The sequence below is a fragment of the Bombina bombina genome, chromosome 2, assembly GCF_027579735.1.
Source record: "Bombina bombina isolate aBomBom1 chromosome 2, aBomBom1.pri, whole genome shotgun sequence".
NCBI classification, from domain to species: Eukaryota; Metazoa; Chordata; class Amphibia; order Anura; family Bombinatoridae; genus Bombina; species Bombina bombina.
In genome coordinates, this window is record NC_069500.1 from 1,422,241,911 (window position 1) to 1,422,269,515 (window position 27,605).

Below are 27,605 nucleotides of genomic sequence, written 5' to 3' on the forward strand. Positions count from 1 at the left end.
TTTATTTTAACTAGGTAGACTAGTTAATAAATAGTTATTAACTATTTACTAGCTACCTAGTTAAAATAAATACAAATTTACCTGTAAAATGAAACCTAACCTGAGTTACACTAACACCTAACATTACAATAAAATTAAATAAATTAAATTAATAAAATACAATTATCTAAATTACAAAAAAATAAACACTAAATTGCACAAAATAAAAAAAGAAATTATCAAAAATTAAAACAAATTACTCCTAATCTAATAGCCCTATCAAAATAAAAAAAACCTCCCAAAATAAAAAAACCCTAGCCTACACTAAACTGCCAATGGACCTTAAAAGGGCCTTTTGCAGGACATTGCCCCAAAGATATCAGCTCTTTTACCTGTAAAAAAAAATACAAACACCCCCCAACAGTAAAACCCACCACCCAAACAACCAAACCCCCCAACTAAAAACCTATCTAAATAAACCTAAGCTCCTCATTGCCCTGAAAAGGGCATTTGGATGGGCATTTAGCTCTTTTACTGCCCAGACCCTAATCTAAAAATAAAACCCACCTAATAAACCCTAAAAAAACCTAACACTGACTCCCAACGATCCACTTACAGTTTTCAAAGACCAGACATCCATCCTCAACCAGGAAGCAGAAGTCTTCATGTAAGCGGACAGAAGTCCTCCTCGAAGCAGGCAGAAGTCTTCATCCAAGCGGGCAGAAGTCTTCATCCTTCAGGAATCTTCTATCTTCATCCATCCAGCATCTTCTATCTTCATCCATCCGGGGCAGAGTGGGTCCATCTTCAAGACATCTGGCGCGGAGCATCCTCTTCTTCCAATGGTCAACAAAGAATGAAGTTTCCCTTTAAGGTACGTCATCCAAGATGGAGTCTCTTACATTCCGATTGGCTGACAGAATTCTATCAGCCAATAGGAATTAAAGGGTAAAAAATCCTATTGGCTGTTGCAATCAGCCAATAGGATTGAGCTTTTAACCTATTGGCTGATCCAATCAGCCAATAGGATTGCGCTTGTATTCTATTGGCTGATTGGAACAGCCAATAGAATGCGAGTTCAATCCTATTGGATTTTTCCCCTTATAGAATTATATCAGCCAATCGGAATGTAAGGGACACCATCTTGGATGACGTACCTTAAAGGGAAACTTCATTCTTCGTTGACCATCGAAAGAAGAGGATGCTCCGCATCGGATGTCTTGAAGATGGACCCGCTCCGTGCCGGATGGATGAAGATAAAAGATGCCGGATGGATGAAGACTTCTGGCCACTTCGATGAGGACTTCTGCCCGCTTGGATGAGGACTTTGCCAGCTGGATGAGGATGGATGTCCGGTCTTCCAAAGCTGTAAGTGGATCGTCAGGGGTTAGTGTTAGGTTTTTTTAAGGGTTTTTTGGGTGGGTTTTATTTTTAGGTTAGGGTTTGGGTAATGTTAAAGAGCTGAATTCCCTTTTAAGGGCAATGCCCATCCAAATGCCCTTTTCAGGGCAATGGTTAGCTTAGGTTTATTTAGATAAGTTTTTATTTGGGGGGCTTGTATTTTTTTTTACAGGTGAAAGAGCTGATTTCTTTGGGGCAATGCCCCGCAAAAAGGCCCTTTTAAGGGACATTGGTAGTTTAGTGTAGGCTAGGTTTTTTTTATTTGGGGGGGGGCTTTTTTATTTTGATAGGGATATTAGATTAGGAGTAATTCGTTTTTATTTTTGATCATTTATTTTATTAGTTTGTGTAATTTAGTGTTTATTTTTTTTTTTGTAATTTAGATAATTGTATTTTATTAATTTAATTTATGTTTATTGTAATGTTAGGTGTTAGTGTAACTCAGGTTAGGTTTTATTTTACAGGTAAATTTGTATTTATTTTAACTAGGTAGTAAGTAAATAGTTAATAACTATTTAGTAACTATTCTACCTAGTTAAAATAAATACAAACTTAGCTGTGAAATAAAATTAACACCTGAGTTAACTACAATGTAATTATTAGTTATATTGTAGCTAGCTTAGGGTTTATTTTACAGGTAAGTATTTATTTTTAATTAGGAATTATTAAGTTATTAATAGTAAGTTTTATTTAGAATTATTTTAATTATGTAAAGTTAGGGGGTGTTAGGGTTACATTAGGGTTAGACTTAGGGTTAGGGTTACGTTAGGGGTTAATATATTTATTTAGAGTTAATGATGTGGGAGGCCAGAGGTTTAGGGGTTAATAACTTTAGCATAGTGGTGGCAGCGACATTAGGGGCAGCAGATTAGGGGTTAATAAGTGTAGGTAGGTGGCGCCGACGTTGGGGCGGCAGATTAGGGTTTAATAAATTTATGTAGGTGGCGGCAACATTGGGGGTGGCACTGCGGCAGATTAGGGGTTGATAAGTGTAACATAGGTGGCTGATGTTAGGGGGGCAGATTAGGGGTGTTTAGACATGGGGTTTATGTTAGGGTGTTAGGTTTAAACATACATTTTTTTCCCCATAGACACCAATGGGACTGCATTTACAGAGCTTTTCATTCCACAAGGCTTTTATTTAGCAGGCTCTCCCCATTTATGTCTATGGGGAAATTGTGCACGAGCACGTCAAAACACCACTTGTATTTGGGTGAAGCATGGAGCTCAACGCAACCATATCGCCCGCACGTAATCTGGATGTCTATTAGCTGGAAAATGCTCTCTTTATTTGTCACCTCTGTCAAATGCCATCTGGGTCCTGTGGTCACACCTGGTCCAATAATGGAGTCTATGACTGTAACTTACAGGGTCATTGTAATCAAACCTATTCTATCCTTGTATAAAAGAGCAGTATTTAGACATATTGAAATGTATTTTATGCACAGATTTCTCTGGAGTTTTAAAAATAAGAAAAGTTGGTGTTTACCAGACAGTAAGTGATATAAATGATCTCCAGGCAATATTCTTTACTGCATATCACACTGCTATGTCCATAACGATAGCTCCAGTGTCTGGGCAAACTATTTCATGTAATATTACTTCTACCGGGTTAACATTCTCTTTATGAATTCTATAAAAAATGTTTCATAATGACATTTTACAGTAGCAGCTATTTATTTTTAGGTTAACCCTTAAGTTGCTAGAGAGGATGCTGAAGCTTTGTGTGTGTGTTTCAGAATGACATTTTACAGTAGCAGCTATTTATTTTTAGGTTAACCCCTAAGTTGCTAGAGAGGATGCTGAAGCTTTGTGTGTGTGTTTCAGAATGACATTTTACAGTAGCAGCTATTTATTTTTAGGTTAACCCCTAAGTTGCTAGAGAGGATGCTGAAGCTTTGTGTGTGTGTTTCATAATGACATTTTACAGTAGCTGCTATTTATTTTTAGGTTAACCCCTAAGTTGCTAGAGAGGATGCTGAAGCTTTGTGTGTGTGTTTCAGAATGACATTTTACAGTAGCAGCTATTTATTTTTAGGTTAACCCCTAAGTTGCTAGAGAGGATGCTGAAGCTTTGTGTGTGTGTTTCATAATGACATTTTACAGTAGCTGCTATTTATTTTTAGGTTAACCCCTAAGTTGCTAGAGAGGATGCTGAAGCTTTGTGTGTGTGTTTCAGAATGACATTTTACAGTAGCAGCTATTTATTTTTAGGTTAACCCCTAAGTTGCTAGAGAGGATGCTGAAGCTTTGTGTGTGTGTTTCAGAATGACATTTTACAGTAGCAGCTATTTATTTTTAGGTTAACCCCTAAGTTGCTAGAGAGGATGCTGAAGCTTTGTGTGTGTGTTTCAGAATGACATTTTACAGTAGCAGCTATTTATTTTTAGGTTAACCCCTAAGTTGCTAGAGAGGATGCTGAAGCTTTGTGTGTGTGTTACAGAATGACATTTTACAGTAGCAGCTATTTATTTTTACGTTAACCCCTAAGTTGCTAGAGAGGATGCTGAAGCTTTGTGTGTGTGTTTCAGAATGACATTTTACAGTAGCTGCTATTTATTTTTAGGTTAACCCCTAAGTTGCTAGAGAGGATGCTGAAGCTTTGTGTGTGTGTTTCAGAATGACATTTTACAGTAGCAGCTATTTATTTTTAGGTTAACCCCTAAGTTGCTAGAGAGGATGCTGAAGCTTTGTGTGTGTGTTTCAGAATGACATTTTACAGTAGCAGCTATTTATTTTTAGGTTAACCCCTAAGTTGCTAGAGAGGATGCTGAAGCTTTGTGTGTGTGTTACAGAATGACATTTTACAGTAGCAGCTATTTATTTTTAGGTTAACCCCTAAGTTGCTAGAGAGGATGCTGAAGCTTTGTGTGTGTGTTTCAGAATGACATTTTACAGTAGCAGCTATTTATTTTTAGGTTAACCCCTAAGTTGCTAGAGAGGATGCTGAAGCTTTGTGTGTGTGTTTCAGAATGACATTTTACAGTAGCAGCTATTTATTTTTAGGTTAACCCCTAAGTTGCTAGAGAGGATGCTGAAGCTTTGTGTGTGTGTTTCAGAATGACATTTTACAGTAGCAGCTATTTATTTTTAGGTTAACCCCTAAGTTGCTAGAGAGGATAATGAAGCTTTGTGTGTGTGTTTCATAATGACATTTTACAGTAGCTGCTATTTATTTTTAGGTTAACCCCTAAGTTGCTAGAGAGGATGCTGAAGCTTTGTGTGTGCGTTTCAGAATGACATTTTACAGTAGCAGCTATTTATTTTTAGGTTAACCCCTAAGTTGCTAGAGAGGATGCTGAAGCTTTGTGTGTGTTTCAGAATGACATTTTACAGTAGCTGCTATTTATTTTTAGGTTAACCCCTAAGTTGCTAGAGAGGATAATGAAGCTTTGTGTGTGCGTTTCATAATGACATTTTACAGTAGCTGCTATTTATTTTTAGGTTAACCCCTAAGTTGCTAGAGAGGATGCTGAAGCTTTGTGTGTGCGTTTCATAATGACATTTTACAGTAGCTGCTATTTATTTTTAGGTTAACCCCTAAGTTGCTAGAGAGGATGCTGAAGCTTTGTGTGTGATTAACCCTTGGCAACAGGTCATAGCTGTATCAGCAGCTGCTCTCTGTTACCCTCTCTTTATTATGCTCCTTTGAACTTGGCTATTATAAGTATTTGCTTTCCGCTCCTGTTTGCTTTTTCACAGAATCTTTACTGAATTTCTTTCCATCCAGTTTAGCTTTATCAAAGTCATGAGACAGATACATGATAGTGTGCACACAAGATAGCAGCACACAAGCTGGATGTTTGCACACTGTCAGCTTAAGGACTACAAAGCAGACAGTAGAATCACTAAGCCAAGGCACAGCCTGGCCACTGCTTCACAGCCACGGGAAACACCAGCTGATAATTCTTGTTGTGGGACAGGAAGTAGAAATGGACAGTGATCAAAAGACTTTCTTCATCCTACATAGTGTAGATAGAAATAGTTCAGATAACTGTCCTGCTATCTAGTGGCAGTAGTGAGTGATATCATGCAGTCCGCTGGCAGAGAGAAGCTGGAGGAAGTCAGTGTCTTGGAAAACAGTCCAGACACACAACACTTTCCAGACTGAGAGATGGATGAGATATACTGCCTGGCTCACAATGACCTGTCATGGGGAAATCATTTACTGGTCAATAGAGGATGAGTTTGTTTGGTTACAGCTCCCGTACACACATCACAACACACTCACCTTAATCTTAATTAAAAAAAATAAAGATCAAAATAGACTTAATCCATTCATTAAAAAAAGAGTCAGTTAATTAAAGCTGTCAACTTTAATGATGGTGTTGTTGGATGAGAGACAGCTATGTATTGTCAAGCAATTTAATACCATCCCCTTTCTTCTGATGAGGGGACAAGGGACCAACATCTGTCTTCCCTTTGTAATTCCATGATCCAACAAGGACATTCAGCATGACAGACAGACAGAGAAAATGTGAGAGCCATAAAAATACCCAGAAACAATCTCTTGAAATATATAGAGGAAAAAAGAGACCACCAGAGTCCCCTGGTTATTACTTACAAAAAGTACAAACACCACTCACATTGTTAAGAATTTACATATTATATAAGGATCAGAAACTTATTAATTGAACCGCAAATCTTATCATAAAGGCTACTTGCTAACACTTACTACTTTTTATAAAAGCTACCTGCTAACTAACACATACTACTTTTTATAAAAGCTACCTGCTAACTAACACATACTACTTATCATACAAGCTACCTGCTAACTAACACATACTACTTATCATACAAGCTACCTTTTAACTAACACTTACTACTTATCATACAAGCTACCTGCTAACTAACACATACTACTTACCATGCAAACTACCTGCTAACTAACACATACTACTTATTATATAAGCTACCTGCTAACTAACACATACTACTTACCATACAAGCTACCTGCTAACTAACACATACTACTTATTATATAAGCTATCTGCTAACTAACACATACTACTTAACATGCAAACTAACTGGTAACTAACACATACTACTTATTATATAAGCTACCTGCTAACTAACACATACTACTTTTTATATAAGCTACCTGCTAACTAACACATACTACTTACCATGCAAACTACCTGCTAACTAACACATACTACTTATTATATAAGCTACCTGCTAACTAACACATACTACTTTTTATACAAGCTACCTGCTAACTAACACATACTACTTACCATACAAGCTACCTGCTAAATAACACATACTACTTATCATACAAACTACCTGCTAACTAACACATACTACTTATCATACAAACTACCTGCTAACTAACACATACTACTTACCATACAAGCTACCTGCTAACTAACACATACTACTTACCATACAAGCTACCTGCTAACTAACACATACTACTTACCATACAAACTACCTGCTAACTAACACATACTACTTACCATACAAGCTACCTGCTAACTAACACATACTACTTACCATACAAGCTACCTGCTAACTAACACATACTATTTACCATACAAGCTACCTGCTAACTAACACATACTACTTACCATACAAGCTACCTGCTAACTAACACATACTACTTACCATACAAGCTACCTGCTAACTAACACATACTACTTACCATACAATCTACCTGCTAACTAACACATACTACTTACCATACAAGCTACCTGCTAACTAACACAAACTACTTACCATACAAGCTACCTGCTAACTAACACATGCTACTTATCATGCAAGCTACCTTTTAACTAACACATACTACTTATCATACAAGCTACCTGCTAACTGACACATACTACTTATCATACAAGCTACCTGCTAACTAAAACATACTACTTATCATACAAGCTACCTTTTAACTAACACTTATTACTTATCATACAAGCTACCTGCTAACTAACACATACTACTTACCATGCAAACTACCTGCTAACTAACACATACTACTTATTATATAAGCTACCTGCTAACTAACACATACTACTTTTTATACAAGCTACCTGCTAACTAATACATACTACTTATCATACAAGCTACCTGCTAACTAACACATACTACTTTTTATACAAGCTACCTTCTAACTAACACATACTACTTACCATACAAGCTACCTGCTAACTAACACATACTACTTATCGTACAAACTACCTGCTAACTAACACATACTACTTATCATGCAAACTACATGCTAACTAACACATACTACTTACCATACAAGCTACCTGCTAACTAACACATACTAATTACTATACAAGCTACCTGCTAACTAAGACATACTACTTACCATACAAGCTACCTGCTAACTAACACAAACTACTTACCATACAAGCTACCTGCTAACTAACACATGCTACTTATCATGCAAGCTACCTTTTAACTAACACATACTACTTATCATACAAGCTACCTGCTAACTGACACATACTACTTATCATACAAGCTACCTGCTAACTAACACATACTACTTATCATACAAGCTACCTGCTAACTAACACATACTACTTATCATACAAGCTACCTGCTAACTAACACATACTACTTATCATACAAGCTACCTGCTAACTGACACATACTACTTATCATACAAGCTACCTGCTAACTAAAACATACTACTTATCATACAAGCTACCTTTTAACTAAGACTTACTACTTATCATACAAGCTACCTGCTAACTAACACATACTACTTACCATGCAAACTACCTGCTAACTAACACATACTACTTATTATATAAGCTACCTGCTAACTAACACATACTACTTTTTATACAAGCTACCTGCTAACTAATACATACTACTTATCATACAAGCTACCTGCTAACTAATACATACTACTTATCATACAAGCTACCTGCTAACTAACACATACTACTTATCATACAAGCTACCTGCTAACTAACACATACTACTTATCATACAAGCTACCTGCTAACTAACACATACTACTTTTTATACAAGCTACCTTCTAACTAACACATACTACTTACCATACAAGCTACCTGCTAACTAACACATACTACTTATCGTACAAACTACCTGCTAACTAACACATACTACTTATCATGCAAACTACATGCTAACTAACACATACTACTTACCATACAAGCTACCTGCTAACTAATACATACTACTTATCATACAAGCTACCTGCTAACTAACACATACTACTTATCATACAAGCTACCTGCTAACTAACACATACTACTTTTTATACAAGCTACCTTCTAACTAACACATACTACTTACCATACAAGCTACCTGCTAACTAACACATACTACTTATCGTACAAACTACCTGCTAACTAACACATACTACTTATCATGCAAACTACATGCTAACTAACACATACTACTTACCATACAAGCTACCTGCTAACTAACACATACTAATTACTATACAAGCTACCTGCTAACTAAGACATACTACTTACCATACAAGCTACCTGCTAACTAACACAAACTACTTACCATACAAGCTACCTGCTAACTAACACATGCTACTTATCATGCAAGCTACCTTTTAACTAACACATACTACTTATCATACAAGCTACCTGCTAACTGACACATACTACTTATCATACAAGCTACCTGCTAACTAACACATACTACTTATCATACAAGCTACCTGCTAACTAACACATACTACTTATCATACAAGCTACCTGCTAACTAACACATACTACTTATCATACAAGCTACCTGCTAACTAAAACATACTACTTATCATACAAGCTACCTTTTAACTAAGACTTACTACTTATCATACAAGCTACCTGCTAACTAACACATACTACTTACCATGCAAACTACCTGCTAACTAACACATACTACTTATTATATAAGCTACCTGCTAACTAACACATACTACTAAAGCTAATCATAGAACACACAAGGATAATAAGGGTGGAATAAGCAATGGATAACTCATATTACTTTTATTGTTACTTTTACAAATATATAAGATTAGGAACAAAAGCATTTTGATATTTGAATGGGATAGTAACACTTCCGGTTCAAAGGCACAACCTTTTTTGGCGCAAAATTAGCACATTCTGATTGGTACACTACAATATAAAAGGAGGCTTAATCAGTGCTTACCACAATACAGTCTTGAGAAAGGCCCAAGGAAGGGCCGAAACGCGTTGGCTATTGATGGTAAGCCTCATTTCATCTAGCATAGGAATATCATAGCGTTATTGCACTATTTGTCTTTTTTTGTATTCCACAGGTACACTGGGAATTTTTTGCATTTTTAACGACTCACTTTTTATATTTTATATTTTACATTTTTTCACATTTTGTATTTTATCAACATAAGGACACTCATTTTTGTTATACTTCTTTGTTACATTTTTTGCTGCATTTTTAAAGCACACGACATTTTATCTCCTTCTTGGACATCTTCACATCTATTAACCATAGGATATACTTATTAAAGGTTGGATCACCTACAAGGAACTTGGAGCGTCCACGCACATTTTGATTTTTTCACTACACCTGGAATTTTTTCACTACACCTGGAGACACGACACTTTTTATAATTTTTTATTGTCTTTGCTAGACTAACAATCTAGATCGCCATCTTGGACCGCTATCCATATCAGCCAATTTGGGGAAATTTATCTATTAGACCTTTTTACCATTTTGAGATAGTTTCTTTTACCATTCAGGAATATATGTTTTTTATCACATTTTTATTGTAATCATGGATCCATGAATATTTTTATGTATATTTTTATGTATGTTTTGTGATTTTATTTATGTATGTGAATCTATGAGATTAGATATATCGTTGTGTTGAGTAACTTTAACACTATTTTTTAACCTTGTTCAATAAATATATCTGTTATATATCATCTATACCTGCAAAGTGTCATCCAATATCCCTGCCCACTGTGAGGCGCTCCCTAGATCTTTATTCACTACCTGCTAACTAACACATACTACTTACCATACAAGCTACCTGCTAACTAACACATACTACTTATCATACAAGCTACCTGCTAACTAACACATACTACTTACCATACAAGCTACCTGCTAACTAACACATACTACTTACCATACAAGCTACCTGCTAACTAGCACATATTACTTATCATACAAGCTACCTTTTAACTAACACATACTACTTATCATACAAGCTACCTGCTAACTAACACATACTACTTATCATACAAGCTACCTGCTAACTAACACATACTACTTATCATACAAGCTACATGCTAACTAACACATACTACTTATCATACAAGCTACCTGCTAACTAACACATACTACTTATTGTACAAGCTACCTGCTAACTAACACATACTACTTATCATACATGCTACCTGCTAACTAACACATACTACTTATCATACAAGCTACCTGCTAACTAACACATTCTACTTATCATACAAGCTACCTTTTAACTAACACATACTACTTATCATACAAGCTACCTGTTAACTGACACATACTACTTATCATACAAGCTACCTTTTAACTAACACATTCTACTTATCATACAAGCTACCTGCTAACTAGCACATACTACTTATCATACAAGCTACATTTTAACTATCACATACTACTTATCATACAAGCTACCTGCTAGCTAACACATACTACTTATCATACATGCTACCTGCTAACTAACACATACTACTTATCATACAAGCTACCTGCTAACTAACACATACTACTTATCATACAAGCTACCTGCTAACTAACACATACTACTTATCATAAAAGCTACCTGCTAACTAACACATACTACTAACCATACAAGCTACCTACTAACTAACACATACTACTTATCATACAAGCTACCTGCTAACTAACACATACTACTTATTATACAAGCTACCTGCTAACTAACACATACTACCTATCATACAAGCTACCTTCTAACTAACACATACTACTTATCATACAAGCTACCTGCTAACTAACACATACTACTTATCATACAAGCTACCTGCTAACTAACACATACTTCTTATCATACAGGCTACCTGCTAACTAACACATACTACTTATCATACAGGCTACCTGCTAACCAACACATACTACTTAAAATGCAAGCTACCTTTTAACTAAGACATACTACTTATCATACAAGCTACCTTTTAACTAACACATACTACTTATCATACAAGCTACCTTTTAACTAACACATACTACTTATCATACAAGCTACCTTTTAACTAACACATACTACTTACCATACAAGCTACCTGCTAACTAACACATACTACTTATCATACAAGCTACCTTTTAACTAATACATACTACTTATCATACAAGCTACCTGCTAACTAACACATACTACTTATCATTCAAGTTACCTGCTAACTGACACATACTACTTATCATACAAGCTACCTGCTAACTAACACATACTACTTATCATACAGGCTACCTGCTAACCAACACATACTACTTATCATATAAGCTACCTGATAACTAATACATGCTACTTATCATATAAGCTACCTGCTAACTAACACATACTACTTATCATACAAGCTACCTTTTAACTAACACATACTACTTATCATACAAGCTACCTGCTAACTAACACATACTACTTATCATACAAGCCACCTTTTAACTATCACATACTACTTATCATACAAGCTACCTGCTAACACATACTGCTTATCATACATGCTACCTGCTAACTAACACATACTACTTATCATACATGCTACCTGCTAACTAACACATACTACTTATCATACAAGCTACCTGCTAACTAACACATACTACTTATCATACAAGCTACCTGCTAACTAACACATACTACTTATCATACAAGCTACCTGCTAACTAACACATACTACTTACCATACAAGCTACCTGCTAACTAACACATACTACTTATCATACAAGCTACCTGCTAACTAACACATACTACTTATCATAAAAGCTACCTGCTAACTAACACATACTACTAACCATACAAGCTACCTGCTAACTAATACATACTACTTATCATACAAGCTACCTGCTAACTAATACATACTACTTATCATACAAGCTACCTGCTAACTAACACATACTACCTATCATACAAGCTACCTGCTAACTAACACATACTACTTATCATACAAGCTACCTGCTAACTAACACATACTACTTATCATACAAGCTACCTGCTAACTAACACATACTACTTATCATACAGGCTACCTGCTAACCAACACATACTACTTATCATACAAGCTACCTGCTAACTAATACATACTACTTATCATACAAGCTACCTGCTAACTAACACATACTACTTTTTATAAAACTACCTGCTAACTAACACATACTACCTATCATACAAGCTACCTGCTAACTAACACATACTACTTATCATACAAGCTACCTGCTAACTAACACATACTACTTATCATACAAGCTACCTGCTAACTAACACATACTACTTATCATACAGGCTACCTGCTAACCAACACATACTACTTATCATATAAGCTACCTGCCAACTAACACATACTACTTATCATACAAGCTACCTGCTAACTAGCACATACTACTTATCATACAAGCTACCTTTTAACTATCACATACTACTTATCATATAAGCTACCTGCTAACTAACACATGCTACTTATCATACAAGCTACCTGCTAACTAACACATACTACTTATCATACAAGCTACCTTTTAACTAACACATACTACGTACCATACAAGCTACCTGCTAACTAACACATACTACTTATCATACAAGCTACCTTTTAACTAATACATACTGCTTATCATACAAGCTACCTGCTAACTAATACATACTACTTATCATACAAGCTACCTGCTAACTGACACATACTACTTATCATACAAGCTACCTGCTAACTAACACATATTACTTACTTATTATACAGGCTACCTGCTAACTAACACTTACTACTTAGTTATCATAGAAGCTACCTGCTAACTAACACATACTAATTATAATGCAACCTACCTGCTAACTAACACATACTACTTATCATATAGGCTACCTGCTAACTAACACATACTACTTATCATACAGGCTACCTGCTAACTAACACATAATACTTATCATACATGCTACCTGCTAACTAACACATACTACTTATCATACATGCTACATGCTAACTAACACATACTACTTATCAAGAACAGACTGAATGGGGAACAGACATGTGACCCTGCAACAGGAGCAAATGTGCTGCATGCAAAACAAAGCAAAAATCACTCTCCAGACAGCAAAAGCCAGAACTCATGAAAGGACCATATGTAATGCTCATGGGATATTCCACTATCAGACCAAACTTTGACAGTAGTCTTCTTATCCCGGCGTCAAGCTGGAATGATAGGGAATATCCCAGATCAGAGAAAGTTCCCAAAATGAGGTAAGCAGTACTTACACTATGCAGGGTAGTCTTTGGCAGCAGCAGGTAGGAATCAGTGGCTAGGCAGTTCAAGGGTAAACCACTTGAAGGGCTGGAAACAGACAGGATAGTCTCTGATGGCAACAGGTAGGCTATCCAGCGGTAAGGAAGTTCAAGGCTAAATCAAAAGAATGACCAGGAAGGCAGAGTTTGGCAACAAAATGGCAATCCAATATTTTATGGTTAAGGCAAGCAGAGTAGTCCAAACAGGCAGAATTCATCAACAGTAAAGCAGTCCAGCAATTCAGGGGTTAAGGCAAGCAGAGTAGTCAAACAGGCAGAGTTCATCAACAGTGAATCAATACAGCAATTCAGGATACAGATATATAGCACCCAGGAGCACAAGAAGTAACACCTATACTTGGGCACAGGTGAGAGAGACTGAGGCCTTGACATATGGAAGTCAGGGCAGGGGAGATGATGTAATCACTGTGCTGCAGTTACACTGCTGTATCCCTAGCAACAGGAGGAGTGCCTGTGTCCATGGCAACAGCCACAGCAGAGCAGAGGAGCAGCGTGACTGTAAAGATTGACAATGAGGATGTTGTCAAGGTATACTACCAGGCATACATCGAGTAGATCTCTAAAAATGTCATTTATAAAGTTTTGGAAAGTTCCTGGGGCATTACAGAGCCCAAATGGCATGACCAAATACTCAAATAGGCCGTAGCGGGTCCTGAAAGCTGTAAACCATTCATCACCTTCACGTATTCTGATAAGGTTGTAGGCACCCCTTAAATCCAATTTAGTATAAATTTTTGCGTTATGTAAATGTTCAATAAGTTCAATGGGAGTGGGTATCGTTTTTTTATGGTTCTTTTGTTCAATTCTCGATAGTCTGTTATCAGTCGGAGAGTGTTATCCTTATTCCTTACAAAAAAGATTCCTGCTCCTGCAGGGGATGTTGATGGTCTAATGAAGCCTTTACTCAAGTTTTCGTCAATATATGATTTGAGGTGAGAAAGCTCTGGATCTGAAAGTGGATAGATATGCCCATACGGTATTGCGATCCTAGTTGTAGTTCAATCGGGCAGTCATAAATTCGATGAGGGGGTAAAGAATCTGCCTCTTTTTTGCTGAATACGTTGTGAAACTCTGAGTATTCTTCTGGGAGTATGAATTATGTGACCTGTAGTATAGAGGAGTGAGGATAGCAGGTAGCAGAACAGTATTCCAAATCCAAATTGATTTTGTAGTTGTTTCCAGTCAATAGTAGGTTGATGAGTTTTTAGCCATTTCAAACCTAACACTATGGGGGATAACGGTAAAGGAATGACATCAAAAACTATACATTCAATGTGTCCTGACGAAGTCTTTACTATTAATGGCACTGTATGATGTGTAATTGGACCAGAATTAATCTGTGTACCATCAATAACACGTATTGAGACAGGTGAAGATTTAACAATCAGTGGAATTTTATTTTTGGTTACAATGCTTAGATCTATGAAATGTAGGCACCTGAATCTACAATAGCTTTAGTATTCAGCTGATGATGATCCCACTGTAAAGAGAGACTCAACATACAATAAGATGTGTCAGAAATCTTTGAAGTCAAACTTTTTATGATTTTATGAGGTTTAAATTTACTCTTCTTTTTTACTCTATGATTATGAGATGCACAGTACATACAGAGGTTTTTATTTCTTCTCCTAGATCTCTCTTCAGGGTTTAAAGGACCCTTGCTAAAACCTAAATGCATAGGCACTTCTGTAGAACTAGATACAGGTGGAGAGGATAGATGTCCGGTTCTGTACGTGCTCTCATAGGATTCTTTTCTGACTTGCGTTCACGTCTGAATCTGCGGTCAATCTGAATACTTAGGTTGATAAGAGCGTCAAGTGTCTCAGGAAGGTTGACTCTTGCTATTTCATCCTATACAGGATCAGAAAGTCCCAAACGGAACTGTTTTTTAAAGCTATTTCATTCCACTGCGAATCTGTACAGTATCTTTTGAAGTCTATTATATAATATTCAACAGCTCTCCTGCCTTGTTTGAGATTTCTCATTTTTGTTTCAGCAGTGAGCTGTTTATTTTTATCTTCATATAACAAACCCATTGCTTTGAAGAATTCCTCTGTTGATCCCAGGATGGGATCGTCAGTCTCAAAGATAGTGTCTGCCCATTCCCTTGGTTCTCTTTGCAAATAGGAGAGCAGAGGAGCAGCGTGACACCATATACCTGCAAATCCAGTAATGTAATATGTCTAATTCAGGGCAAGTCATGTCTTAATATGAAATTACACAAAACAACCACTACACAAAAGGATGAGCCATCACAGACACTGCATACACCACCCAGATACTAGAACCCCAGCTGTTAAACACATCTGACAATCAGTGAAGGACATGGGAATTATAATATATCAAACGTTTTAACTTGAATCACACTATGAGGTGGTGTGAAACTATAAAAATAACTTAGTCATCCAGCCTGCTGTTTTTACACTTTCATCCCTGCCTAAGTTTGCCAGCTGTTTCCACAAAAAATACTGTATAATCTGTAGGTGATTGCGTACAATACCTCCCCTCAAAAACTTCACCTTCACTGCTACTTATAATCCCACTCTGTAAATTTTTACCCACTGACCAGTCATTTTACCCTTTGACTGGCAGTCATATAAAAATCAATAATTGTACCTCTTTGGTTTCCTGTAATAAATTAACAGTAGTGATTTGACCCCTTGACTGCTCTTAAAATATTTCTGCTCCAGAGGCGGGGTTTGGCCATGCAGGAGAATGGCTGCACTTGCTTAGAGCTCCTGAGCTAAGCGATGGCCCAGGGCTGTTAAATCAGAAACACAAAGGCTTATACCACTCCTGATACATCACCCTACACCAAGGGATCCCCTACAACAACCCCAGCAAATATTGTGACAATCACGCAAGATTACGCAACGTACAAAGCCAAGACAGCAACCCAAGGGCATGGACGTCTACTTCAGCCCGCGGGTTCGGCTTTCTACAGAACGAAAAGTGCTTGCTCATTGTACTCATTTTATTATATTTTCATAAATGTTTATATCAGGATATGTTTATGTTTTAAGTTATAACCATGTCTAGCCCTGTACATTATATACCAACCGGGCCTTTACCCTCATACTTTGCCAGTTAGAAAGAGTTATTACTTTGTAATTGCCAATTACCAGTGAAAGTTTAGCATAATTTTATAGGCAGAGTCATTGACACATCTCTAGTGGTATCAACGTTACACAGTAGACCTTAAGTTAGCTGACTATACACTCTTGGAACCAGAGCAGTAACTCTCTCACCCTCTTTATTTACCAATTCAATCTTTACTTTCCTCTCTCTCTTTTTATTTCTACCCCTCTACCCCCAGCACAAATACAAATGACTCATTTAATGACAAAAGCCAAAATGCACCCACTTAGACTTACTATGATCAACGTTAAAGACCTAAACAACCCAGGTAAACATTCTATAGTCTGTCGGGAACTACAAAAAATGCAATGTGACATAATCTTCCTTTAAGAATAACTCGTTGCCAGACAAAAGTAACCCAAATGGCATAACTATGCATATCCCACGGCCTACTTCTCATCAGGCCCACGTAAATAGAATGGAGTGGGCATATTACTCCTTTCCAACCCATACAAACTGAGAGGGACAGCAATGGCAGATACCCAGGTCTGTTATACGGATGATCAATTACACTGATAAATGTGTACGCACCAAACACCGGCCAACATCTCTTCTTTAAATATCTCTCCAACAAATTCCTTGACCTCGCCAAAGGTGTGACAATCATGGGAGGCGATTTCAATGCACCCCTAAACTCCCGACTGGTCACCTCTAATGGGGTATCCAGTGTCCCTCACCATACCCTAAAGCACTTAAACATGACTCTTAAAAAACACCTGCTACATGACATCTGGTGCACATTACACCCAACTGAAACAGACTTTAAATAATACTCTAGTCTCCACAAGAAATACTTGCATATCGACTATTTTTTCACAGACTCCAAGAGCATATCCTACGTTACACGTAGTGATATTAGACCCATTACATGGTCAGACCATGCTCCGGTATCTTGCGAGCTCATGTGGCCATACAAACCAGACACCCCATTTCTATGGTGACTCGACGATACATTACTGGAAAACCCAGCAATCAGAGCAGACCTGGCATCCTCACTGACTGAATTCTTTACCATAAACATGACAGAAGACCTGTCATTGCCAACTATATGGGAAGCACACAAGTGCATGTTTCGTGGAAACTTATTAAGCACACAGCTAAATTTCAGAAACAGAAAAGAGAAAAATATAACTCAATATTACAAAACATTTTGACATTAGAAGAAAATCATAAGAAAAACCCATTTGACCCCACTCTCGAATCCACTCTTAATCATACTAGATTAGAATTTAAGCAAATTCTACATGAAGATAATCAACGCACAGCGCTATATCTGAAACAGAAGTTCTACGAGGTAGAGGAAAAAGCTGGGAAACTGCTAGCCCGAGCCCTTAAGCGAAAGCAATTGAAAACACATATATTTACCATCAAAGACAGCGGGGGGAAACCCTACCACAACAGTCTTAATATAGCAAGGGTCTTCCGCACATACTACAATAAACTATGCAATATCAAAACAACCACAACCACCCCATATCCTGAGAAGGCCACCACCTCCCTAAAGGCACAGGAATACCTGACACATACACATTTACCTTCTCTAACACAAGAAGCCATTGACTACCTTGAATCCCCCTTAACCCTGGAAGAGTTGCAAATAGCACTCAAGGACCTACCAAGTGCAAAAAACTTAGGTCCAGACTGACTAGGAGCCATATACTATAAAGATTTCCTGCCTATATATTATTGCCCCAATTACAAAATCTATTCAATGATCTACCCAATCCAGGTATGCTATAACATACTATGCTCACAATGAACAAAATGGGGTTTGGGGAAAATTTCTTGAAAATGGTTTTCACTTCAACATTATCCTTTCTGATCCCTTTCATATAACCAATGGTACTAGAGAGGGATTCCCTTCCACCTTCCACTAAATAATGACTTAGACACTACAGTACCTTTGTTCTACAAAGTTTTTAAAATATCTAGGAATCAACCTTTCAGGCTCACCATCAGAGATTTTCAAAAACCATTTATGCACATCTCAATGCAGAAATAGTTAGGGACTTCTCCAATTGGAAACATAGGCTGATCTCCTGGCTTGGGAGAATTAATGTAGCAAAGATGAATATCCTTCCAATAATCTTGTACCTTTTTCAGACAATCCCAATCCCCCTCCCCCATTCATTTCTACCTACACTCCAAAGACTGATAGAGGACTACATTTGGAAAGGAATAAAACCAAGGGTGGGAAAGGCAAACTTGTACATGACCAGGGAAAGAGGAGGCCTGGGTCTTCCCAATCTCCATTTGTACAGAAGAGCTATACTGCTCCAGAGATCTGTAGAGTGGTGCCACCACAGTGACCAGAAGGAGTGGATACATATAGAATCAGATATGCTCCGGATACCTGACCTTGCTGCACTCCTATGGGTAGACCAGAAACACAGGCCACCTAACACCTCCAACTACCCACTCTTAGAAGAGATGCTATATGAATGGGAAAGTACATTCAAAACAAGCCCCCAAATTACATCTGCATACTTTCCCCCTCTCCCAATCTTTGGAAACCCTGAAATCCCTTCGCAGACAAAGCCAGATCACTGCCATTTCCATTGAACAGCACAGGCCACTTCCACAGACAGGGGGGATTAAAACAAAAGACCAAAAAAAAAACAGAGGAACACCCAGAATGCACACTGACTTGGTTCACCTACTTACAGATCTGTCACTATATTAAAAAACACAAACAAACATAAGCAACACCTCTTAAGGGAACCAAAATCATTTGAAAGGCATTGCACTATGCAACACACCTAGACATCTGATCTCCACACTTTATAAAATACTCCTAACACCATCAACAAACACACTACCAACCTATATCAATCAGTGGCATAGAGAGCTGGAAATAAGGTTTACAACCACAGGCATAGTGTGCAGAAAGAGTTTGTACCCTAGGAGTAAGGAGGGACTAAGCAAGGAAATATTTCCAGCTTCAGTTCTAAGCCTAGTTGAGTGCATCTCTATGTTTTTTTCTGTGTTTATTACAACCACAGAATGGCAACGTATGTTTAAATCTTCTAAAAGCATATCAGTTTCAGTACATGTCCAAGAGTCACATTACAAACTGCTAAGCAGGTTGTCCCTCACACCAGCCCAATTGAAAGTAATATACCCTGCTACTTCTGGCAAGTGCTGGAGAGGGTGTGGGTCAGATGGGTCAATGCTACATACTGTATATAATTCGAGAAATCTAACTTCTCTGGGATAAAATTTTAGTAGAATTTCCCCATATCTCCTCTAAATTCTCCCCTTTATCACCGCTTGTATTTAATAGAGAATTCCTACAAGGAACTTGCAGATTCTAGTAAAATGAAGAGTTCTTCTCAAAGAAATTAGTAAGGAACATAAACTATTCTCAGTGGCGCAATTAGTAGAGCTGGGTTACACAGTATTTAAAAATTGTCTGGTATAATATCAATGTTACTCTTATATACAGTATCAGCTCATGCTAATAAGAGGAACGTGTTAAAGGACCAGTAAATACAGTATATTTGCTTAAAGAGACAGTCTACACCAGAATATTTATTGTTTTAAAAGATAGATCATCTCTTTATTACCCATTCCCTAGTTTTGCATAACCAACACCATTATATTAATACACTTTTTACCTCTGTGATTATCTTGTATCTAAGCCTCTGAACACTTCCCCTTATTTCAGTTATTTTGACAGACTTGCATTTAAGCCAATCAGTGCTGTCTCCTAGGTACTCCACGTGCATGAGCACAGTGTTATCTATATGAAACACATGAACTAACACCCACTAGTGGTGAAAAACTATAAAAATGCCCTGAGATGAGAGGCAGCCTTCAAAGCTTAGAAATTAGCATATGAACCTCTTAGGTTTAGCTTTCAACTAAGAATACCAAGAGAACAAAAAAAAATTTGTGATAGATATAAATTTGAAAATTGTTTAAAATTACATGCCCTATCTAAATAATGAAAGTTTGTTTTGGACTAGACTGTTCCTTTAATGAGCAAACACATGACAAAAAGACAATACAATAGCACTGAGGGGTCAATTTATCAAGCTCCGTACAGAAGTTATGAAGCAACGGTCTAAAGCTCTGAGACTGCGGACAGAAATCAACCCGATCGAATACGATTGGCCGCAAATCTGCAGGGGTCGCCATTGCACCAGCAGTTCACAAGAACTGCTGGTGCAAGGATAAATGCCAACAGCGTATACTGTCTGCATTTATTGATGTGCAGCGGACATGATACGCTACATCATATCAAGTCTGCTCGCACATTAATAAATTGACCCCTTAGTCTGGACTTAAAATAAGTAGTATAATAGTTTTCTGACGAATTTCAGTTCTGTCTATTTTCACTTCCCCTGTATCATGTGACAGCACTCAGCCAATCACAAATGCATATATGTATCATGTGACAGCCATCAGCCAATCACAAATGCATATACGTATATTCTGTGAATTCTTGCACATGCTCAGTAGGAGCTGGTGACCCAAAAAGTGTAAATATAAAAGACTGTGCACATTTTGTTAATGGAAGTAAATTGGAAAGTTGTATAAAATTATATGCTCTATCTGAATCATGAAAGTTACATTTTGACTTGAATGTCCCTTTAAGGTCCTCTGGTAACTCAGCACCAAATAATTGTTCTAGAAACACTGCATCAAGGTATTGCTCTGGTAACTCAGCAACTCATTATTCTGGCAACACTGCACCAAATCATTGCACAGGTAACTCAGCACCAAATCATTGCACAGGTAACTCAGGACCAAATCATTGCACAGGTAACTCAGCACCAAATCATTGCACAGGTAACTCAGCACCAAATCATTGCACAGGTAACTCAGCACGCACAGGTAACTCAGCACCAAATCATTGCACAGGTAACTCAGGACCAAATCATGGCACAGGTAACTCAGGACCAAATCATTGTTCTGGCAACACTGCACCAAATCATTGCACTGGTAACTCAGCAACTCATTGTTCTGGCAACACTTCATCAAATTATTGTTCTGGCAACACTGCACAAAATCATTGCACTGGTAACTAAGCAAATCATTGTTCTGGCAACACTGCATCAAATCATTGTTCTGGCAACACTGCATCAAATCATTGTTCTGGCAACACTGCATCAAATCATTGTTCTGGCAACACTGCATCAAATCATTGTTCTGGAAACTTTGCAGCAAATCATTGTTCTGGCAACACTGCATCAAATCATTGTTCTGGTAACTCTGCATTAAATACAGTGGGTATTGAAAATAATCACCCCCCTTGAAAATAATCTCATTTTGTTGCTTTGCAGCCTGAAATAAAGACAGACACAGTTTTTGTTTATCCAGTTGTAATTACTCAGTGCAACTTATAACATCCAAGTGAAAGATGTATCACCAACAAGTCAGGCAACAATAAAGACAATTCAAAAACAGAATCACTGAGTTGGAAAAAGGATCACTCCCTCCTAAAATTACTTGTAAACTCAATCAGGTGTAGCTAATCACCTTCTCAGCGGCACACACAAAGCCATTTGACCTTCAACTGTGATTAGCTGTGGGCATATTGGTAAGCTCAGCATGAAAAGAGTTTTCCTGGAGCATCTCAGTCCCTGGTAGTGCAACTGAAGCAAACTAACAATCAACTATGGGTGGCAAGGTACTGTCAAAAGATCTCCGGGATAATGTTGTAGACAGGCACAAATAAGGAGATGGATACAAGAAAATATCAAAGGCTTTATCAATGCCTATAAGCACAGTGAAGTCTATTATTAAGTAGTGGAAGGTATTTGGTACAACACAGACCCTCTATGGATCAGGACGTCGCTCCAAACTGGATGAAAGAGCCAGAAGGAAACTGGTCAGAGAGGCTACCAAGAGGCCCATAGCAACTCTGAACCAGTTGTAGGAATTTATGACAAAAAGTCATTGTGTGCATGTAACAACAATATCACAAATTATCTATCCACAAATGGGGCTTGTATGGGAGGGTTGCAAGAAAAAAGCCACTCCTCAAGAAAGGCCACATGCAGTCACAACTGAGCTTTGCCAAAACACACCTAGGAGATTCTGAGGCCACACGTAAAAAGGTGTTATGGTCAGATGAGACTAAAATTGAATTATTTGGCCTCAACACCAAACGATATGTCTGGAAGAAATCTAATACAGCTCACCATCCAAATAACACCATACCTACAGTAAAGCATGGAGGTGGTAATATCCTGTTATGGGGGTGTTTCTCCACTGGAGCACTTGTCAGGATAGAAGGAATAATGGATGGGCCAAAATACCGTCAAATTCTTGAAGAAAATCTGATGGGAAGAAGGTTTACCTTCCATCATGACAATGACACAAAGCACTCAACAAAAATGACCACACAGTGGTTGAAGGAGTAAAGGTGAATGTCCTTGCATGCCCTAGTCAGATCCCAGACTTAAACCCCATTGAATATCTGTGGCTTGACTTGAAGACTGCAGTCCACAAACGGTCACCATCAAATGTAAAGGAACTGGAGCAGTTCTGCAAAGGAGAGTGGGCAAATATTGCACAGTCTAGAGATGCAAAGTTAGTAGAGACAAATCCCAAACAGACTAAAGACTGTTATTAAAGCAAAAGGTGGTTCAACAAAATACTGACACAAGGGGGTGATCCTTTTTCCAACTCAGTGATTCTGTTTTTGAATTGTCTTTATTTTTGCCTGACATGTTGGTGTTATATCTTTCACTTGGATGTTATAGGTTGCACTGAGTAATTACAACTGGATAAACAAAAATTGTGTCTGTCTTTAGTTCAGGCTGCAAAGCAACAAAATGGGATTCTTGTCAGGGGGGGGGGGGGGTGATTCTTTATAATACCCACTGTAATTGCTTTGGCAACACTACACCAAATCATTACCCTGGCAACTCTGTAGCAAATTATAGCTCTAATAACTGCACCAAACTAAAGTGACTATACATTGTCTGCTGCAAATAATAATGTTATTCATTGTGGTTAAACCTTTGGCGCATAAGAGCTGTCACCTGAGATCACACTTATGTAGGATTATATAGGGTAATCAGCAAATCCAAGTGTTTTTTTTTTTTTTCTCCTTTTCTTGCATTTTTTAAACTGCTTTTTGCTTTTTGTAATTACACAAACAATTGCTTCCATTTGTGATGATGTAAAGAAAGAAGAAGAATATCCTAAGCCCTGCTTGGTTGTTTACCAGCGCTATATTTATGCTAGAGAGAAAAAGAGACATTAAATAAACTCAGAGTTAGGGGTATAATATAACTGTGCATAGGCACCATATGACCTGGTCTTAGCTAAGAAGCCAACATCAGCTCTGGCTCAGGGTAATAGTGCTCGAACAATTTCATAGTTATGTGTCCCTCGCATGTCGTCCAATGTACCCAAATCTGTTTCTCTTTCTCCCTTGTAGACGACTAAGTACCTCTCCATGCATCAGGCTACCTGCTGCTGCCTCTCTCCCCTTCACTAAAAACCCAAAGGTCACTGCTGCAGTTGTGATTCAGCCATGATACTGATATTTGCTTTGGTTTATTTAAAGGGACATTGTACTCAACATTATACATATGAAAGAACAGCCTTTATATATGTTGAAAATATGTTTTTGTCCTCTTAAAATTTAAATGGACACTGATACTGCAGTATAGGCTTTGTACTAACTACTAATCTATTGGCTAATAAGGACAACTGCCTCCGCTTTAATGATGATGAGGAACACAGCCTTTCAGTTATGAAAAGGAAACAAACAGGAACAAAACAAAAACAACTGAAATCCATTTTTAAAATGGTCACAAAGTTCGGCACATCAAAGCCCCCCAAATTTACCCAAACGAAATAATGAAACATTAAAATCTGTTCATTTATTAATTAATATTAATTACTGTTACAGAAGCATTAGTTATTTTGTTGTGAAGAGCTTATTTCCCAGCAGCAATGCCTGAACCAGCAAGCCAGCGCCTAAGAAGGGCTCCAAGAAAACCGTAACCAGTATCATTTCATAAAGAGTTAACTCTTTTTTTTCAGCTTTTAGAAACTATTGTCTAATCACCTCTGGAGCCAGACTGCTAATTGATAAGATGAACTTGTAAACTTGTTATCTTAAGTACTGTAATCCTATTGTGGCCTGTCAAAGGACAGTGCTCTCTATCTAAATGTGTGATGGGGGATTTTGTGCTTCCCCCCCTCTCCCCCTGGGAGTGCCCTGTGTGCATGTAACCTTAATAAAAAGCAGGCTGGGCATCCCAGTCCTGAGTTCTTGTTTGACCCTCAATCGCAGCGTTGTCTCGTTTTTGTGGGCAGAAGGGTATCCTAGCTGTACTGCAGCTAAGGGAGATTATTCTATATTTGCGAGACTCATATAGAATACTATGGAAAGCAGCTTCTCCCCTCTTTAGCAATAGGGATCCAGGCTACTAAGCGGTCCATCTCTCAGCGAGACTAAGGGTAACCATAACATTTGGCGGCAGCGGCGGGATTTTCCTGGATTTCCTAGGAGAGGTACAGAACGGATGGAGAGCGCTTACGAAAAATTGAAGCGTACAACCCTAAAGGATTTACTTGAAAGCAGAGGGGGGTACGCCAGCAACCGGCCGAGGAGAGAGCTGATCGCAGAATTGACCGAACTGGATCAGAGCTTCACAATGGCGGAAACACCGACCACGATTAGTGACGAAAAAACCAGGATTGTTCGGGAAAGGCTCTCATTATACGGGCCGAACCCCTCCATGGAATTGGTACAGCAGTTGATGGCGGAGGCGGACGAGGATATACGAGAGACTCGAGCCCACGAACTCAACCTAGCGAACGCACACCGCAATGCTGAAGCCCCGCAGGTAATCATCCCTGTCGAAAATGCTGGGAGGCCCAAGATACCCTATGCGGCATTTCGACCCTTCCTAGAGAGCGAGACAGGGATTGATGAATATTTGGCGGACTTCGAAAGGCAATGTGCCCTGCACCAGATTCCCAACAGAGAGTGGCCCACGATATTGTCTGGGAAACTATCCGGGCGAGCCCTGGAAGCCTTTCGTACTCTGGGTGCTGAGGAAGTGACACAGTATGAGCTAGTTAAGGAGACACTGTTGCGACGGTACGCTGTAACTCCGGACACGTATCGCCGACAGTTTCGGGGCACGGAAAAGAAGCCTAACGATACCCATATGGAATGGGCGCACCGAATGCGGAGAGCGGCAAATCACTGGCTGAGCGGATGTAAAGCGGTGACTGGGGAGGAAATTTTACAATTGTTTCTCTTAGAACATTTTTATAATGGCATGGAACAGCAAGGGAAGGAATGGCTGTGAGACAGGCGGCCTTCTACCTTAGAAGAAGCAGCCAAATTGGCCGATGAACATTATGACTCCCGTCTTCACGAACCCATGAACTACCGAGCTCCAGCACGGGTCGAACCCAGAGAGGTTTACCGTGCACCCCCTCGTGCTGAATTCCGAGCCCCGGTGCCCACAGGGCCCGTCCGACACTCAGGACCACCCAATAACAGCTCTGAGCATCCCAGACCGACTTGCCACCGATGCAAGCAACCAGGGCAATTCATGGCTAGCTGCCCCCTTAATACGCACCAGACACCCAGGAATTACAATTACCCCTCTGGGTCCTATCGTCCGGCCCGGGCCCTCTGTGTTAACCAAGAGGCCCCTATGGAGGGATATGTGGGGCCGCTTCACGAGGCAGACCCTGTATATGCTGCCTCAGATAACCGCCAGCACCATCGGCAGAGGGTATGGCTCGAGGGGCGATCTACCGAGGGATTGCGAGACACAGGGGCTACTATCACGCTGGTACAGAGTCATTTGGTGCCAGAGCACAAGCGATCCGGACAGACTGTGGCCGTTAGAGTGACGGGGGGGGATGTGTACAAAATTCCAACAGCTAAAGTGCATCTTGATTGGGGAGCGGGAAAGGGGGCTGTGAACGTGGGCCTAATGGATAATTTACCTGCCGAAGTACTACTGGGCAACGATTTGGGCCCCATGACTTCTGCCTATGCTCCAGTATGCAACAACGAGGCGGACCCAGTGACTACACGGGCCCAAGCCCGGACGGAGCGAGAGCTCTCACCAGTGCGGGAGACACAGGTAAGACCTACCCCAACCTTGCCTGACAGGTTAGGCCCCATACCCTGGGACACCCCAGATGCTTTCGAGGCAGAGTCTAAGACTGACCCGACCTTACAAAAGTACCGGGAACGAGCAGAGACCGGAGGGGGCGGGGCAGATAACGAAACATTCTTATGGGAAAAAGGGAAATTATACCGCTGGACAGAGAAAAGGGGACAGCGTAGGCGACAGCTGGTAGTGCCCCACAAATACCGCCAAGAAATCCTCAAAATAGGCCACGACATCCCCTTAGCAGGCCACCTAGCCGTTACCCGTACCCTACACCGCATTACTCACACGTTCTTTTGGCCAGGGGTGCACGCTGACGTTAGAACTTACTGTAACACCTGCGATGTGTGTCAACGAGTAGGAAGGCGAGGCGATCACCCTAAAGCCCAGCTAGTAAATATGCCCATTGTAGAGGAACCCTTCAGCCGGGTTGCTATTGACCTAGTGGGACCACTGGCTACCCCTAGTCCCTCCGGTAAGCTATACATTCTTACCGTAGTGGACTACGCTA